Here is a 15112-nt window from a genome sequence, read left to right as displayed (position 1 = left end):
CTAAATCCTCCCTATCACAAAGTACAACAAGGTAGTCCTGCCATGTACTGGATTATTGGGTGGTAAGGAAACTAAACAACTATGCTCCAATTCAGAGATCTATCTGGGATACAGTGTACACTTCTATTTCTGACTCCTAGGGTTATAGTACTGTTGTTTGGCTGAAAGGACAAAGACATTAACTTCAGGTAAGACAAGGCTATGAGAATCACCGCAGTTCAGAACTTAACCAAGAGATTCATTTCTTTATTTCTTTTTTTCAGAGACAAAAAACAATAAAAAGTTGCAGCCAAAGAACAAAATACCCCCAAATTAACACTTTCCCTAGCAAACATTAGGTAGGCAGTTTACACCTGACTTCATTAACAGATATCAAGAAGGAGGAGAAGTTTCTGATGTTTGTTTCTTACATCCTCTCTGAATCTTTGGCAGAAGTTTGGAAGTGCAGGAATGCAGCTTTTGCTCACTCCAAGCTGAAGATAATTACAATGACTTTGGTTGTAACATGCCTTCTATATTCAACCTATAGTGTGTGTGTGTGTGTTTGCTTTATGAAGCCTAGTGCAAGAGAAAGGTATCAGCAAACCTGGAAGAAACTTGAAGTCTGTGGAAATTCCTAACATCTGAAAAGCCCCTCTCAAATTTAGCACACACAAAAAGGTACAGTGGTGCCCCGCAAGACGAATGCCTCGCAAGACGAAAAACTCGCTAGACGAAAGGGTTTTGCGTTTTTTGAGTCGTTCCGCAAGACAAATTTCCCTATGGGCTTGCTTCGCAAGACGAAATGTCTTGCGAGTTCTTGCGAGTTTGTTTCCTTTTTCTTAAAGCCGCTAAGCCGTTAATAGCCGCTAAGCCGCTAATAGCCGTGCTTCGCAAGACGAAAAAACCGCAAGACGAAGAGACTCGCGGAACGGATTAATTTTGTCTTGCGAGGCACCACTGTACCTGAAGTGTACACATGTGTAAAAGGCATACATGCCTTGCTCTAATTCATGATGCTTGCAACTTGCTATGAACTGGGTTTGTGCAGGGCGGGGGCATGAATTTGCTAATTTGTCATTAAACAAACAGGCTGAGGAGGGAGGGAGACACAGGACAGTACATGTGGAGGTGAAGGCAATGGAAAGATTCTTCCTCTCCTCTACATGAACAAGAAGGGAGGGGCCACTGTGTGTTTGTGTCTGTTTCCTGAACGAGAGAGTCAGGTATCTGTCTGCTCATAGAGTCACCGTACAACCGTTTGGACTGGGGACCACAGTGTTTCCTTAATAATAAGCCAGCTGTCTTCTATCACAAGTCACGGTCTGAAGATGTCTAAACTGAAATATAAATTAGGCCAAGCTTTAAAAATAGGAGCTTGTAGATGTCTCAAGTTGGTCCAAAAGTGACTGTAGACCAGTAGATGAAGAATATATGAAATCTAATATAACTTACACAAAGAAACTAAGCCTCCCTCTCCTCTGTTCATAATATTATTGCAGGGTCACTGACAGCAAGGGACTTTGGGGCACAGCTCGTTCTATAATAGATTGCAGTGTTTGTCAGGGCTGTTATAATGAAGGGAGGCTGAGAAGCAATGGAAAGGAGGGAAACAAGAATTCAAGCAGGATGAAAGATAAAAATTAATAAAGTCAGCCAATTGAACCTGGAGACCCTAGCTCCAGGAATAACAGCTAGCTGTGCTTGAGTAATTCTGCTCACATTGATTATCTGTTACACTGCATTGAGATATCTAGATTATTGATCAGTTAGATTATGGAACTTGGATCCCCCCTCCCCGCTTCTCCTGTGGCACATGCAATGGAGTTGCAACAAATAACACTAAGTAAGGACTACTTTGTTATTGTTGTCACCCTTTGTGTAGAACATAGCAGTTACTTTTTAATTTAAAATCAATGAATGTCTGAAAGGCAGCTGTGTTTCTTCAGCATAAATGAATCATTTGTCTTTGCAAGCTCAACAATCTGATCACTAGCCAAGGTGAGGTTTGTTTGTTTGTTTGTTTGTTTGCTTGCTTGCTTGCCACTGTTCTGAGAAAAAATACTTAAGTTTTATCAACATTCTGAAAACAAGCATTATTATAAAGAATTAAAAAGCAATCACTATTATAAATATATATATATATCCCATATGCTCTCAAAACAAGATAATCAGATTTGGTCAAGTTCAGAGTTTTAGCATTTAACTGTAGCTGCATTTAACACATCTTGAAAAGTGGATGAATAAAAAGATTAGCAGTTCTACTTTTTCATGCATAGCAAAAATTGTGGGAAAACGAACTTGTTATGCACACTGTGAGGCAGTGCCTCCGAATCGGAAGATCTCAAAGTTGGGATTTGAGAATCCCAACATGAGGTGGAAAGCAGAAGGGTGAGCTCATTCACATATCCAGTTGATCAGAGTCAAATGAATTCTATGACGCAGACTGCTTCATTTTCAAGCAGCATTATTTTATTTATTTAACAAAATTTGTATACCACTTGAATGTAAAAAGCCTCTAAGCAGTCTACAAAACTATAAAATCAAAACATTAAAATTATGATGGAAGCATAGAACTGTAGAGCTGGAAGAGACCTCCAAGGGAAATCTAATACAACCCCCTGCAATTCAGGAATCACAACTCTCAGGAACCCCTGATAGATGGCGATGCAATCTGTTTAAAAACCTCCAATGGCGGAGAGACCACTCACCAAGGCAGTCTGTTCTACTGTCAAACAGCCTGTACCATCTCAAATTATTCCTAATATTTAGTCAAAATCCTGTAATTTGCATCCACTGGTTTGGGTCCTACCCTCCGGAGCAAAAGAAAACAAGCTTGCTCCATCATTCATGTGACAACCCTTCAAATATCTGAAGATGGCTATTGTATCATCTCTACGTTTTCCCTTCTCCATGCTAAACATACTCAACCCCCTCAACAGTTCCTCTTCAGACTTGGTTTCCAGACCCTATATCACCTTGGTCACCTCCCTCTGTACACATTTCGGCTTGTCAGTATCCTGGTGCCCACAAACTGTGATTCCCACCCAGTACTCCTGGTGTGGTCTGACCAAGGCAGCATAGATCTGGACACTATACTTCTGTTGATGCGGCCTAGAAATGCATTCACCTTTTTGCTGCTGCATCATACTGTTGACTCATAGAATCATGGAATTGTAGAGTTGGAAGGGACCACGGGGATCGACCTCTACGTTCAACCCCCTGCAATGCAGAAATCGTTCACCTAACATGGGGCTCAAACCCATGACCCTGAGATGAAAAGTCTCATGCTCTACCAACTGAGCTATACCTTGTGTTAAGCATGTGGTCTACTAAAAACACCTAGAGCCTTTTTACACGTACAGCTCTCAAGCCACGTGTCTTATATTTGTGCATCTAATTATTCCTAAGTGTAGAACTTTACACCTGTCCCTTCCTGAAACCCTGGAGATCTGCTACCAGTCAGTTTCAACAATACTGGGCTAGACAGGCCTATAGCCTGACTATGAAGCATAAGGCTGCTTCCTACGTGGTCATCACTGCTGCCTCTTTAAAAAACTTATTTGTTACCAGTTAAATGATATACTGATGTCCTTCTTGATCTCATGAAAGCTGCTATGGGACCCTTATTGGTGGAAAAGCAAGGTAAAATGCTTAAAATACATATTGGGAAAGAAGCTAAGCAAAATTAAGTATTTCTGTTTCTCTTGATTTATTTAATAAATGTTTCAATTTCCAAGCAGCAGGACAAGGCAAAACGGAAGAGACTGTGCTGCCCTGCCTTGGACGTTCCTTAGCTGCAGACTTGGAAGATTGCAAATAGCTAATTCCCCTGATTCTTCTCCACTTATCCATAGCTTGCTTCGAGCTATCATTTATAAATAGCGTTTTGGCAGGAAGCTAGGCATGCTCTATGGCAGGGGTGATAGGAATTGTTAAGACCACCTTGCCTGAAAACTTGGCTGCTGACGTGCTGGTGACAGGGACTCGAGCAAGCTGTGTCAAAGGGAATAATTTTAAAGGAAAGACAACAGAAACTTGTCGCCTCATTGTATGCATTTACAAACAGGGCTTTCCAGAGTATTAGGCCTAGTTAAAGCTGCCCCCTGGATAAAAAGTGTTCCCGAGCAGCCTCAGACGAGCTCGGGAGACAAACAGATGTGACTATGGTCCCTGGCATTTGGCAAGAACACTCACTGTCACAAAGAAAGATATAAGCCTGGACAGGGCATCAGCTGCACAACAGTGGAGCAGGCCTGCAAGTGTCACGGCAGCGGCAAAGTTGTGGCAGAAGGAAATAAAAGGGCTGGAAAAGCCAGACTAGTGTGAACTTACACTAGTAGGCCAAATATATATTTGTTATTGTCATGCCTTCTGACATTAAATGAACAAACAACAGAAGACGGGGAAAACTGTGGCCAATTCTTAATTTTCTCTCTCTTTTGTCTACAATATTTAAGCATGTCTTTTCTTGATGCAAGTAATTACAAGAACTGGAGGAATAAGAGAGTCTATTTTGAGACACTGGGAAGGCGGCGGCAGCAGCGGGGGGCTGCAGGAAAGAATTTGATGATGATATAAATGGAAATGTATTATTGCCATTAACAGCTATTACCATGTCATCAGGCAATTTTTAAAGCAGATTTACCAATATACAGCAGCTGCTATTTGATGGCAACATTTCCCTTGCTTTCTTCCCTCTGTTGAAGTTCTCCGTCCCTTACAATTTAATTTCACACCTTATTATGTTGCATGGCAAATTAATATTTCCTGTAACTTAACCATACAACTGTTGCCATCATTGTGCCCTAAAAGATTAAGAAAATACTCTGTTAAGTGAAAGACAGCATAAGGGTACTGCTGTCCTTTTCAGGGTCAAAAATTATAGAGCTGTAGAGTTGGAAGGGACCCCGAGGAACATCCAGTCCAAACCCCTGCAATGAAACAATCTCAACCTAAACATCCATGGCAGAGGGCCACCCAACCTCTGTGTAAAAATCTCCAAGGAAGGAGAGTCCACCATCTCATGGGAGTCTGCTCCACTGTCAAAAACGTCTTATCATCAGAAAGTTCTTCATGGTGGTTTAGTCGCAAACCCCTTTCTTGTAACTTGAATCCATTGGTTTGGGTTGGTCGCCCTCCTCTGCACATATTGCAGCTTGTCAATATTCATCTTAAATTGTGGAGCCCAGAACTGGACACAGTACACCAGGTGTGGTCTGACCAAGGCAGAATAGAGTGGTTCTATTACTTCCCTTGATCTGGACACTAGACTTCTGTTGATGCAGACTAACAGCATTAACTTTTTAGCTGATGAATCACACTGTGTACCCATGTTAAGCTTGTGGTCTACTAAGATCCCTAGATCCTCTTCACATATGCTACTGTCAGGCCAGGTGTCCCTCCTCTTATATTTGTGCAGCTGGTTCTTCCTGCCTAAGTGCAGAACCTTACATTTGGCCCTGTTCTCCAATCTGTTAAGGTCATACTGAATTATGTCCCTTGTGGCATTAGCTGCCCTCCCAGCTTGGTGTCATCTTTAAATTTGATGAGCATCCCCTCAATTCCTTCATCCAAGTTGTTTATAAAGACAGTGAACAACAACAGGCACAGGACAGAACCCTGTGGCACCCCACTTGTCACTTTTTTCCAGGATGACGAGGAACTATTAGTGAGCACTCTTTGGGTTCAGTCAGTCAACCAGTTACAAATCCACCTAACAGTAACTTTGTCCAGCCCATATTTTACTAGCTTCTCTGCTTTACTTTCTTTCCCCCTTACATATGAAAAAAGGAGAGCAGGTTTCATCAATGGTATTTTCCTTTACAACCGCATTTGCAACTCTTCCAAACCCAGTTAGTTGTTCTGAACTAGATATCCAAAATATTATTGAACCATGTCTCAAGGGGTAGCTCCATTTGGGCTCTCCACTGATACACTATCACTAGACATGCAGCTACCAGTGGAAAAAGAATTAAATCTTAATGCTGGATAGCTTTAGTGCACAAAACCACTTCCCTATTTATATGTTCTCTAGTAACTAAATACTCCTACTTCAAGTTGAAGCCAATGCAAGGTTTCTTTTAAATTCATTGAGAAAGATAGCGTCTTTTTGAACAATTTATACCTAAGGTTGTTGTTTATTTCTTTTACACTTCACCTAGGTAGAATATCCTTATTAAAAATGGCAAATGGAAGATTAGTTCCCTTTATGACTTCACTGAAGTTCCACAGGTGCAACTTCTTTCATCATAGGGAAAAACCACACGTGCAGAGAGCGGCCCTGGTTTGGAACTCAAAGCCTCAGAAGCCTTTTTCCTCCAGCATATAGACTCCCTAACATAACCTGAATTTCAGAAGGAACTATTTCTGAATGGAACAATGGTTAACTCATCTGTGGAAAAAGAATACATGTGCCACTGATTCAGAAAGCTTTCACTGCATTGCATCTTTCTAAACCTGTTTAAACACTCTCTTTTATTTCATTCTTTCAAGCCGTGAGCTGATTTCATTCTGTACTTCAGTTTTAGGCTGCTGTTAACAAGCCTTTAACCCAATTAAAATCATGAAATTCTGTAGAAACAGTCACAGAATACTGGCACAGTATCAGTGAGCTCCTGCAGATGGCTGTAGAACCCTTTGGTTTATGCCTTTTGGATGCCGTTAGGTCATACATAGGCTTGGAAAAGAGCGAGTCTGATGGGGTCTCAGAAGGATAATGTAAAGTGGCTAGAGTTAAGTTCTTTTCATCTTAAGAATGACAGAAGAGCATTTTGGTAAGTGAGGGATTTATTTCGTTTTATAAGGTGCTATAATGCTACTAATTCAGAGCACAAAAATCCCTTTAGGCATTTTAAAGGATGGCCACAAGTTGCAACATTTATGAAGGGCAATTACGTTGAACTGAAGGGAACTTCAGCACAGGCAAGTTTAGGACTGCACTACAAGTATACTAAATGTGCAGCCTCCCTGAATCCCTGCAAGGGGCATAAAGTATGTACAATTGCATTTGGAATCGCAGACTGATGGTGTCTAATTTTGTAAAGTTGCCATGGGAGAATTTATACATGGTGTATAGATGTCTTACATAAATCAGTATGTATGCTCACTATTTAATACTAACTTTATGGGGGATAACAATTTGCACCCACATTCACCACTGATAATAACTGAGCATGGGAGGGGCACATAATTCCATGCCCACTGTACTTGTTTTTTTTTGGGGGGGGGGATTTGACAAATGTGTTAATAGGCCCTTGGTATTACATAATTATGTCTACATTATGAAACTCAAATAATAGCATTCAATGCAAAGTACCTTACAATGGAAGTGAAACTCTTGCTAACAGTATAATACATCTTAGTAGCAGTTTGCATTACTAAAGATGCTGTTTCATTTTCATTAATTCCAAGCCGTTAAATCTTAACAGAACACAAAGGCAGGTTAAGCAGTGGAGTGTATTCTTGCCTTGCTCTCCATTCTCTTCCCTACACCTCTACTGTTTCCCTGTGTTTAGATCGTGCTTATATTGCTACCCCTTTAGCACTTTCACAAAAGACATTCTGTAAAGTTAGGAAGGTGTAGCAACTCATGCTTTCTTAAGTCGTGCAAAGGGAGATAAACCTAGCTACCCTTCTGTTTTTAAACGACCAACCAGAAAACCTCTGGAAATGAACAAGCTGAAGATAGCCACCTCCTTTCACATGCTCCGAGGATCTGTTAATATAGTGGTAATATTGCTTATTATGGTAAATAGCTTGTGAACAACGAGCAATTCTAGGAATTTTGGCAAGTGAAGATTTTGAGATGCTGCACCTGTGGAAATTCCGCCTCCTCCACAATCCGTTATTAAAGGACTCTATTAAATGAGGGTTCCCCAGGAAGCCAAGATGGATAAGTGTTTGGGAGTCCCTTCTGTACATTTCATCAGCAGCCATGTCTGAATGTGGTGCAAGCAGGCTCTGCTCTAGTTTGAGCTTGAGGGCTGTTGTTCTGCCAGCATTCAAGTCTATGGTTCACACAGCTCAGCAGCAGCCCCTAGTGTTTTCGTCAATACATCTTCTAAAGCATCTCTGTAAATTAGGGAACAAGAAAGGTCAGGGACCATCATGTGTTGGTTCTAAAGCCTCAATACAAAACGTTAGCTTTGTCTAGGAAGCACAATGAAGGAATTAAGGTCTCAGGAGTTGACACAGGCCTTACGTTCGTGAAAACTGCTGCTGTTGCTGTTATCAGCATGGGTGATGTGGATCTGCGGTTGGACAGTAGCTACTGGTATGGGATGAGATAGATTCTGAAAGCCCTCAGAAAATCTAAGTTTCATCTTCTTTTTAAAAATGTTCTTGAAAAAGAGGGATAGCTCAGTCAGTAGAGCAGGAGACTCTTCATCTCACGGTCATGGTTTCAAGTCTCTTGTTGCGTGAAAGTTTCCTGTATCGCAGGGGGTTGGACTAGATGATCCTCGTGGTCCCTTCCAACTTTACAATTCTATGATTCTATGAAAAGTCACTTCTAAAAGAAGATAGGAAAGTGTATCTGCCATTGTAAATTCGTAATTCTTAACACATTATTTACAACAGAAAAGTGTACTTTGTCTTCTTGTCTGCTCTTCAGTGCTATGGGAGAAACTTTCCATGAACTGGGAAAATTCAGGGACAATTCATACTTCATGCACGCAGCAACAGATTAAAAAACAAACAAACCATGATCTAACACGGCAACCAATATATAATCCATTTGAAAACAGCAGCAGAACTGCACACTGAAAGCCTGCTGAAGCAAAAAAGCCTTTTCATTTTGTCTAAAAGATGAGGGAACCAGCAATTTCCACCTGCAGTGCCACCACTGAGAAGGCTCTGTCCCTTGTTCTCATCTATATCACAGCCCTAGATGAAAACATAGCAAGCAGTGCCTCTGATATATTGTAACCCTTGGACAGGATATGTGAAACAGATAATCCCTGAGATAATGAGTACTTTAAAGGGCCAAACCAGCACTTTAAATAGATACTGCAAATGAATGGCTAACCAATGCAGCTGAAACAAGATTAGCACATGAAGTACCTGTCTGGTCAGTGCTACTTGAAATTTCTGAGGTTTCTTTGTTTTTGTTTTTTAACAGGCAGCCGTCACAGAAAGAGTGCTCACAGAGAGCCCTGCAAAACCAATCTGGAAGTAACTAAACCAGGGTAAACTGAAGCTAGCTCTGCTTTCTTTAAGGAAATCAGTCTTCAGGCAACCAGGCAATCATAGTTGATAAAAGACACTCCTGGCAATCACTGTCATCTGGATATCGAGGGACAGCATTAGATCCAGGAGAACCCTGAAGCTACATATGCCATTCATATTAGGTATCGAGTTAGTCTCCAAAAACTCCAGAATTTCCAACTAACAGCACTTAATCTGGTACAGGTTAAGTTTTACTTTGCTTAGCACTCCCAGCCCCCAACCTATATCCACTGCTGAACTGATACAAGACACCTGTCATTTCCATTGCCTTCCAGGGTTTTGATAACAGACACAAGAAGTGTTTCATCTGCATATCGGGATGTGTCCAATGATTGCATGAAGGGAAGCTAGCTTATGCAACCAACCTCTCTCTTCCCTTCCTCCCCCTGCTGATGCAAGCTCCTTAAGACCAATTTCCCTCTCCCATTACAGCCTCATATAATACAGCCCCCACTATTCAGGAGTTCCCCCTTCCCTACTGGGTGTACAAGGGGAAGAGGGGAAAGAAATTAGCTGTGCATGGGGCCTACGGCTATAACCATAGCCCAAATCACCGGAAAACCTTTTGCAGATCTTTCATATAGATCAAGGGGGGGGGGAGCCCCAGCTGATGGGAGCTGCAGACTGACAATACCTTGTAGGGAAACAGGTTCCCCATCCCTGATGTACATGATGTACACAGGGGAAGCTTGTGGCATCCTACAGACAAAAGGCCCCAGAGGGGTGGGGGCAGAACAGCCATCTTCCAGCAGTCTTCTGGGGCTGGCTAACCACTGTAGAACAGAATTTTGCAAACCTTGCAGGCAGCCCAGAAGGATAGCATGGTTGAAATGTCACTGTATGTGTGGTAAACATGTGCCATATGAAATTTGATTTTGGCTCGTTGACAATGAAATTGTTTCCATTTTTGCATAATACAATGCTCCTTAGAATTTGCTTTCCGCTCAGAACTAAGGTTTTATTAGTTCTAAGGCTAAACATGAATTTGTTCTCAGGAAGTCACAGGCTTTGCCTGTTAGGAAATGGTGGAAGAATGAAAAGGAGACAGGAGAGAACTGTTGATCCTATGACCAAGTGGGAGTTCCCTCCACAACTTCTATTTTAAAAAGAAAATGCATTGGTTCAAGTATGGCTGAGTATTTTTCTATGTTTTGATTTTTAAAAATTGGAAGAAATGTATATAAAAATAACTACTGAAGCTTGTTTCAGGATAATGTTTCTGAAGTCTCAATACTTAGGTACCTAAACACTTCTAACTTTAACTTTGGTCTTCAAAAAAGTATTAGCATTCACTGATGGTTAAAAACAGCCTCTTCGCGAAATTTCACATTGCTCTATTTTATATAGATCCTATAAAATATATGCATATCTTGTGACCTATTACTCTTTCTTTTCAAGATAGCAGTCTACTTTTAAATTGAGTTTTAAAACCCATTATGAAGGTTTGAACACACAATTTAAAAGCAGACGACTATCTTGAAAAGAAAGAGTGGTAATAGATCACAAGATATGTATTTCTCTTTTTCCTTCTGCCACATTATAGTTTCACCTATTTAGGTCACCTGAATCAAGAATAATGTGAAAAACACAAAACAAAAGGGGGGGAAATCAAGGAAAGAAGGTATAAAACCATGACAGCAGTGAAGATTTGTTATTCACAGGTGCAAAAACATGGAAAGGAAATTAAAATGGTTAAAACTGGAGATGGTTGATATAGAACAAGTTCCTTGAAATGCAGCATTGGCTAGTTATATTATCCTATAATTCTAAAATTACTGATGCAAAAATAGACAGTCTTCCACATGTTATATGTGTGCAGCCCATAGGATGATATACTGTGCCCTTCTACTGCCATTCACATAATGGATTTCTGTTCACAGAATAACTCGGAGGCAGCCACCACAACTGCTCCAATTGAAAGGTAGAAAATACACAATTTATTCTAAGGATCTAACTAGACCACAGCTTTCTGCATTCCTTGTTAGGTGCTATATTACAAAACTAGGACTAGGGGAAGCATTTTCGGAATGACAGGTAACTTTGAGCTAGGGAACACCATAAAATGGTAACTTGAAACCAACCCTGTGCAGATCTGATGTCCACACTGGTTCTTTATCAGCTCCTTGCTAGCAATATAAACCAACTGGGCTGCAGTGATCCAAGCAGTACACACTGTTCCTAAAATGAGAGCTGCCAGGACATGCTTACTGCTCTCTGCTTCACGCGCCATTGCAAGAAGAGGAAAGGTACCTCGTCCTATCTTGGCCAAGACACTCCTGTATTCTTTCATACTGTGGCCTACAGTTTTCCTTGCGTGTGTGGTCCTTTCCCAATTGTGCTTATTCCCACAACTGTACCAGCTATGCTATCAGCAGAATTTTCCTCTGAAACAATATTCAGGATGGCTAATCTATAAGGCATTTTAAAGCAGTCTTGGGCTCCTGATTTCTTTCAAAATTTTTATATTTTTATACTTTTAGAAAAATTAAGGGAACATGTCTGCTGCTTCTAAAAGATGGGAAAATACAAGAATCTCCAGTGTTGAAATTTCATCTATTATTTGCTTGGCTATTCAGCAAAGCTGAATGTCAGAAAACTTATGTATCTTTCATAGCAAAGTTTTGGGGAATTGTTGTCTGGCAGTGGTTTGAGCAGTCAGTGGCAACACAGAATGCTAGTTTCATTTCTAATGTCTACAGATGTAATTCTGACAGCTGCTATCTTGGCAAACTGTACATAATTTTCTACTTTGGGGGCTGGAAAGCAGAGGGAGCATGAAATTCCTTATTCAGGCTGCATTCTAGGAGCAAATGCTTTGCCCTGAAAAAAAATACATCCAAACCTACTTAGCAAGGAATGACAGCGGCTAGTTGTTCACACATTTTATAGAAGCAACAAAGGCTGATACCAAGAGACTTCAAGTAACCTCTGAAGGGGATGTGGGTGGAAATGCTGAAATACACTCATTACAGTTATCAGTTATTAGAATAATGGATACAATGGGACAATTGATTTTAGTGGCCTGAGCATTCTGTAACTGCCTCTCAGACATGCCCGTAAGACATACAAAGCAGTAAATTTCATATAATCTAAAGATTTCCTTCTACACAGCCCCAGGAAATTCAGTGCAATTTGTATGTTATTAAAACTTCCAGCAGTTACAAAGGAATGCCAACAGTCCTCACTTGGGCTACTTGCAAAGCATTTTAAATGTGTTTAAAATAGTATTTGCAGTGGGGGTTTTTTTAAAGGGGGTACTCAAGGGTACTCCTGCCCACCTAGCAGTTTGAAAGCACATCAAGTGCAAGTAGATAAATAGGTACTGCTCTGGCGGGAAGGCAAACAGCATTTCTGTGTACTGCTCTGGTTTGCCAGAAGCGGCTTAGTCATGCTGGCCACATGACCCGGAAGCTGTACGCAGGCTCCCTCGGCCAATAAAGCAAGATGAGCGCCGCAACCCCAGAGTCGTCCACGACTGGACCTAACGGTCAGGGGTACCTTTACCTTTACCCAAGCGTAAGCAGTACCAGCATCTCCTTTGTTGTTTTTAAAAAGTGTAGCACTTACTGTAACAACTTCACGGGGAGTACCAGCACCTATTTTTCTACAAAAATACACTGGTTCGCAGTATAGTATATAGTGAGCAAGTATAGTAAGCCAGAATGGAATCACATCTTGCCATGAGGCTCACTGGGTCACCCTGGGCCTAACCTGCCCCACTGGGCAGCTGAGAGATTAAAATGCTACCCTGAGCTCCAAAGTGGAACTGTGGGCTAAAAAATATAAACACTCTATCAATAAATGGCTCTCCAATCAATTTCCCAGTTGTGTTTGTATGTAAAAAGAGGCTTTCAAGTCTTGCTTCCCCCCGCTTACAACTCTCACCAGGAACATGCAGAATAACCTATGCTGGGTGACAGGCGGTGTAAAATCTTTTAAACGCAGTTTCTAAAACCAATGCAGTTGAGTCTTATTTTGCACTGGGCAGGTGTAATCAGAATTTCACACCGAATCCAGCTATTGGCTTGCCTCGCTCTGAAGCCTTTCCTTAGGCTTAGCTATAACAATGACATCACCGGCTCAACACCCATTGCAACATCTGCTTTCACACTACTAAGAATGCCATTGTATTAACCAACAAGAGCTATGACCATTCCTTTTTCTTTTCCTTTCTTTTTTCTTTTTTGGTTAAATGTTAAACAGATGTGATGGAACAATTCAGCTCTGTCAAACTCCTTTTATACAATGCCAGTATGCTGAGATTGGGGCTTTAATGGTGACACATTTGTTTTATATGGAATAGTAACATAATGTGACTATGAAACGTGGGGGGGGGGGGGGGGATTCTCTTGCCAATAAATTCTCATCTCCATGCACAGTACTCTAACACCTCCTAGCTGTTCCAAACCTTATTCAAAGTCAGAGGCTGTCATAGATTTACCTGCAATAAGCAGGTTGCATTTTTAAAAGAAAACCTGGCAGGAAATAAAGTCCAATTGTACTGTTATTCTTAATGCTCTGCACCACCACGCCTCCAGAGACTCATGAACTTTATGCCAAGCAAAAAAGACTTTAAAATATCTGTATTAGAGTCTTACTGTCCTTAGAAAGGATAATGCATTGTTTTTACTTGCTTCTAATTAGTAATTTAAGCATATGTTCAGCATTTAACTCTAAATGTTTGCCTTTTCCCCAAGCTCTGAGACAGCTGTCCAAGATGTGAATGCCAGAAAGCATTTAAATATCAACATCTGTTGAATTATGTTAATGCAATGTAATATAATTGGGCATGAGTTGGAATTGATCAAAAGTGTGTGAATTAGACAAAGGCAAATCTAAACCAATATTTCATTTCACAAACAAGTCAAAGGTAACAAAACTGTGTTTGTTACTAAACCAACATGATTAGAGCACAATTTTCAGGACACCCAGGCCCAAAAACGATATAAAAACGTGAAAAGGCAATTGTAAAAGGAATAAAATATAAAATATTATTGCAGAAATAATCTACCACTAGTATTTTGGCCTAGGATTTCATACACATTTTTAGAAACAGCTTGTCTTACAAAACACCAATTAAAAACAGGCTTTATTTTATGGTAAGGAACAACTCAGAACAGTTGTTCTCAGACTAATAAACCACAGTTTAATAAAACATGGTTTTGCGTTTTGTGTGAACCCTGCCCAGCAGCTTAACAATGATTTGTTTACTGCTAAAATACATTGGTTTTAACTATGGCTTGGTATTACATGTGAACACAGCACCATTCTTTAACCATGTGTTGTTGCTTTTTATCCACCTCACCACAGAATATTGTCAGGCTACAAAGGCAAGAGCAGCTGGAAAACACACCAGACTTGGGAGAATCAAGAATTCTTTTTGGCTGTGGGAAAACTTGTGCTTCCTTTTGTGAGACACATTATGTAAGCACCAGCTCTGTGAGTACAAACTGAACTGGAGTATACCCCAATGCAGAAAAAGGAACTGTGCTTAAATTAAAATGTCTAAATTCTTAGTTGTTTTTGCAGGCATGCTTATACGGCGGCCTGAATTTTTGTTTCTGCTTGCAATGTCTCCTTGAAGGAGAAACAACCTTGGTTGGTATATTTTAAACTATGTGCATTTAAGATTGATCTTTTTATATTAAAATATATCATTATATTAAAATATATCATTCATCATTCTCTGGAAAGCTGTTTTTTGTTTAAAAAAACCATTTCAGATTTGCAGCAAGCTGTTATTCAACTGAGCATTGTTGTGTTTTTAGTTAACGGCAGCAACGTATAGGAAAGGAAAAGTCTGCAAAAGCTTTGCAGCCCACTTGTGAAAAAAGATTAACTTCACACTGACTTTAGAAGGGGTGGGGAATGCACTTGAGATGTTGATCAAGCCTGCTGCATAACT

General features: G+C 40.5%; 1 protein-coding gene and 1 long non-coding RNA gene across 12 annotated transcripts in view; one reads left to right on the top strand and one right to left on the bottom strand.

Annotated features, from left to right (window-relative positions):
* Positions 1-15112, bottom strand: part of GPATCH2 (G-patch domain containing 2) — a 101772-nt gene that overhangs the window by 17208 nt on the left and 69452 nt on the right. The gene's annotated exons all lie outside the window — the stretch shown is intronic.
* The window catches only part of LOC308474390, a 104257-nt gene that overhangs the window by 72495 nt on the left and 16650 nt on the right, over positions 1-15112 (top strand). For 2 of the 5 annotated variants that reach the window (XR_013984680.1, XR_013984681.1), the window contains exon 5: positions 14518-14827. This is a non-coding gene — a long non-coding RNA (uncharacterized lncRNA). Of the gene's footprint in view, positions 1-9100; positions 9330-11087; positions 11129-14517; positions 14828-15112 lie in introns of those variants that run through there. The other 3 variants (XR_013984682.1, XR_013984678.1, XR_013984679.1) reach the window with 3 other exon arrangements.

Source organism: Podarcis pityusensis (genome assembly GCF_964106645.2).
Source record: "Podarcis pityusensis genome assembly, chromosome: 3".
Lineage (NCBI taxonomy): Eukaryota > Metazoa > Chordata > Lepidosauria > Squamata > Lacertidae > Podarcis > Podarcis pityusensis.
The sequence above is the reverse complement of the archived record's forward strand: the minus strand, read 5'-3'. Positions and strand labels throughout refer to the sequence as shown.